A 4,901-nucleotide genomic window follows, 5' to 3' on the forward strand; every position below is an offset into this window, starting at 1 on the left:
GAGGGCACCATTGACTGACCAGGCTGTTGTCAACAGCAGGCTTTCCCTGAATAAACCTGACTATGACTTTAATGTGGCAGGAGGTAAGGAGTACCTGACAGTCTACCGCCAGACTCCATTGTTAGGTCTCAATGGGGCCACACAGCGACGACCCATAAATTTGACCAAGGTACATGAGGTTAAGCAGGGACCAGATGAGTCATCTGCAGCCAATATACACCCTATGACGCCAGTAGCAAGGAGCACAGAGCTACTATGACTATGGCTTTTATAGACCAGGCTAGTAGAGATATCAGGAAAAAGCTTCAGAGGCTATAGAGACTACGGGATAAGCCATTGGGAGATTTAGTACCGGTTGCTAAGAAAGTCTACCATAACAGGGAGACAGAAGAGGAGAAGAAGAAGAGAAAGAGAAAGAAATAAAAGTAACAGGGGAGGAATCTACAGAGAGTCCTGCCTACAGTAGTTAGGGAAAGCAGAGAAGAGAGACAGAAAACCCCTTGAAAATGACCAGTGTGCATATTGCAAGGAGAGAAGCCACTGGGCCTGAGAGTGTCCTAACAAATGGAAGTCAGGGGTGGGAAATCCCAGGACTTGGGAAAATCACCCCCAAATGGTGAAAGTGTTAGCCCTGGAAGAAGACAGCAACTAGGGAGGATGAGGTTCAAACCCCCTCCCTGAACCCAGGGTAACTCTGAGAGTGGAGGGGAAATCCACTCAATTCTTGGTGAACAAAGGGGCTCAACACTCGGTCCTCCTCCAAGCTGATGGCCCCATTTCCAAGAAAGGAATCTTGGGTCCAAGGAGCCACTGGCAACAAAATATATTCATGGACTACTCAAAGAACAGTGGACCTAGAAATGGGCCACATATCCCATTCATTTACAGTCATCCCAGACTGTCCCTACCGTCTGGTCGGGTGAGGTTTACTCTCCAAGATGGAGGCCCAGATACACTTCCTGCCAAATGGATCACGGCTAACTGGCAGAAAGGGAGAGCCCATGGGTGGAAGAAAGAGCTGTCCACCTGAGCCCTGCCGGGAGCCAAGGCTACATGCTTCACAGACAGCAGCAGTTCTCTCCATGCTTTCAGAGACAAATGGGTGCTGCTGTGATGGATGGCACAAATATCAGATAGGCAGAATCTCTACCGCTGGCACTTCATCAAGCAAAGTGGAGCTAATTGCCCTCACCAAGGCCTTGGAACTTAGGGCCAGCAAGAAAATTAACATCTACACGGATAGCAGGTTTGCCTTTGCCACAGTCCATGTCCACGGGGCTTTATACCAAGAGAGGGGACTGTTCACATCAGAGGGAAAAGAAATAAAAAACAAACAGGAAATATTGGGTTTCTTGGCTACCCTGATGAAGCCAGCAACTGTGAGTATCATTCATTCCCCAGGAAGTCAGTAGGGAAGAGACTCATAACCAGGCAGATCAACTGGCTCCAGAAGTGGCTATGCAGGAGCCTATCCCAGTTAGATGCCTGCAAGAGAAACCTGCAGGAAAATAGGACTGGACTAAGAGATGGTCTCACTTAGATTATACTGAAAAAGGAAGGACTCATGCTGCTAGCCACCCTATGAGCTATTCCCTAGAGAAGGAAGGGCAATGGTGCACACAAGAGAGAAACACTATGCTCCCCAGAAAGCAAGCAATAGTCTTACTAGGCCAAATGCAAAGATAGACTCATTTAGGGAATCAAAAGCTTACCCAAGCAGTTAAGGGATCTAATGCATACATAATGGGCCAGAGAGATAGTAGAAGAGTGTAAGGTATGCCAGTAAGTGAATGCTTATGCAGCCAAGAGTAAACAGGACAAAAGACCTAGGGGCGAACAGCCTGGAATATATTGCTAGGTGGATTTTACAGAAGTTAAGCTAGGAAAACATGGTTACCTTTTATACTAAAAGTACCTTTTAGTGTTTGCAGATCCTTGCTCTGAATGGGTTGAGGCTTTCCAAGCAGGAAACAGCTACCACGGTAGCCAAGAAGATATTAGAGGAAAATTTTCCCGAGGTTCAGAGTGTCCAAGGTAATTGGGCCAGACAACAGTCCTGCTTTTGTTTCTAAGGTAAGTTGGGGACTAATTGGAAGCTCCATTATGCATACCGTCCCCAGAGCTCAGGGCAGGTAGAAAGAACCAACAGAACCCCAAAAAAGACCTTAACTAATTTGACCTTGGAGACTGGCATAGACTGGGTGGTGCTACTTACCCTAGCCCTGTTCTGAGCCTGGAAACCCCCTACCTACCATTTTAACCTTACCTCTTTTGAGACTCTGTATGGGAACCCCCGCTCCCTTGACCCTGGCTCTTGATCCTTCCAGAGTGACTTTTCAGGCTGACCAGGATCTTTTGGCTTGATTGCAAGCTTTCCATATCAGCCACCATGAATTGTGGCCTAAACTTAGTGCCCTATATAACGTAGGTACCCCAAGTTGGAGATTGGGTATATGTTCAGAGGCATCATGCTAAAAACTTGGAAGCAAAGTGGAAAGGGCTATTCCTGGTGTTACTGACCACCCCAACCTCCCTTAAAGTGAATGGAGTAACTGCCTGAGTTCACATAACTCATGTCAGACCAACACCTGTGCCTTACACCAACTGGATAGCAACCAGACACTCAAGCAATCCCCTTCTGCAAGGCCAGAGAAACCATGAGATGGCTATGGTGTATCTTCCATCACTGTGCCTCAGCAGCCCCCGCAACCCTACCAGGGTGACTTGGCAGGTGCTCTCAGCCACTGGGGTGTGGCTTGGTCCACTATAGAGGAACACCTACATTGTATCTGGTGCCTGGACCTTATCTTTGATCTCTATAATTTAGTGTTAGGCCTTGACTCCTGAGGTGTCCCCATCCAGGAGACACAGGGAGAGGGATTGCTCAAATGTGGAGGACGATGGGCTTATGAATATAAACCGTGTCCCAGAAGTGGCTTTGGAGGGTAGGGCTTAGGATACAGACACCCAAATATGAGGAGTGTCCTGTGAGAAATCCCCACATATGTGTGCCCCCGAGATCGGAGAAGCAGGTAGCAGACCCATCAGTGTTAGGGGCCAACCACTTTTTCTGTGCTTACCTGGAAAGAGAGGTCATGAAGCACGTCAGCTCCCCTCCCTTCCTGAAGCAAGAAGCTGATTACATTCCTAAGATAGACCACAGGGGGAACCAACTGTTGACCACCCACAGATAAGAGGAGCCCTTGCTGCCTCATTCCCTAAGGACCAATCAGTTTAAGTCACATTGTTCTGCCAATCACAGTGTGCCTAGTTGCTGATGCTCTATTCCACCCCTGGAAACTGTATAAAAGCTGGTTGAATGGGCTGCCTGGGGTCAATGCCTCTCCTTCAGGGGCATGACAACCCCAACGCACTGGAACAATAAATTCCTTTTGCTCTGTGTGGCTCATTCAAGGGGCCCCATTAGCTAAGGCTCATCAGAGTCTTACAAAATCATGAAAGAATGCCGCTTATTGCTTTGCTCATAATGACTGTTCAGCCTGCTTTCTTATTTATTCCAGGACTACCTGCCTAGGGATGGTCCCTCCACAGTGAGCTGGGCCCTCACATCAATCATCAATCAAGAAAATGCTGCATAGATTAGACCATTGGTCTGCAAATAACTCTAGTCTGGGATAAGTTGTTATAAAACTGTTCAGCACAACTGGAAAGGTGGTTCAATGGGCAAAGGGCTTTATTCCTAATCTTGAAGAGATAAGTTCAAAATTTTAGCTTCCAAGTGAAAATCTGGGCTTCTCTGCACATGCCTGTAACAACACTGGAAGGACGTGATACCCCGTTTCTGTTTTCTCCCTTGGATTAGCCAGCCCTGTTGTGTACTAGGATGAACTAGAGGGAGGAATATTTAGCTGATCATAGGTAAAGGCATTGCAGGATCTTGGTTGGCAATGAGCACCAAGGCAAAAAACACACCCAGGAACAGCTTTGGTGATGAGATTTATTATTAGGGGAATGTGGTTTTAATTTCCCTAGGGAGGTAGCCAGGGTCTCCTGTGCAAGGCTTGTATGGCCATGGACCATTGCCCAGGGCAGGGCTTGGAAGATGCTTCATCTGTATATTCAAGGTCTATAGGGTTTGGGGGGGAAACCTTGTAAAGTCAAATAAGAATTAAGGCCTCAAAACTGTCAAGGTAGTAAATTCTTACAAGGAGTTGATAGTGGTGGGAACCAATTTTATGGTGCCAGGTTGGGAGGCAGGGAGGTAGCCAACTCCTACCATGCTCATTAATGAAGGATTGAAGCTCCCTGGGCTGAAGCTTCCTTGAACCTTTCTTAGGAATCTTGAACCGTTACAGTCCCACAAGCATCCAGGCAGCAGTATTATTGCAGTACGCCAACCTGTCACTTTGACTGAGTGAACCATCAACAGTTTCAGTGAAGAGACCCCATCAAAACACCTAAGATTGAGCATTGTACAGAAAGACTTTCAACATTGACTTCTGGCCTCTGAAATATGCATACTTGTATATGTGTACCTGCACATGCCTACATATATATATATATATATATATATATATATATATATATATATATATATCCAAAGCCATAAATACATTGACATTGTACATGCACATACACACACTCACACACTCACACACACACACACACACACATACAATCACTTGAATAAGAACAATTTTACAGTACCATAAATATTTTCTTAAAAATGGAATATTACTCAGCTATTACAAACAATGACATCATAAAATTTGCAGGCAAATGTATGGTACTAGAAGAAAATCATTGTGAGTGAGGTAACCTAGATCTGGAAAGACAACCAAGGTATGTAGACACTTATAAGTAGTCATTAGCAGTTAAGTGAAAGATATCTGCAATCCATAGACCAGAGAGGCTAAGTAACAAAGAGGTCTCAATGGGGG

Source organism: Mastomys coucha, unplaced genomic scaffold (genome assembly GCF_008632895.1).
Source record: "Mastomys coucha isolate ucsf_1 unplaced genomic scaffold, UCSF_Mcou_1 pScaffold20, whole genome shotgun sequence".
In the NCBI taxonomy this organism is placed as follows: domain Eukaryota; kingdom Metazoa; phylum Chordata; class Mammalia; order Rodentia; family Muridae; genus Mastomys; species Mastomys coucha.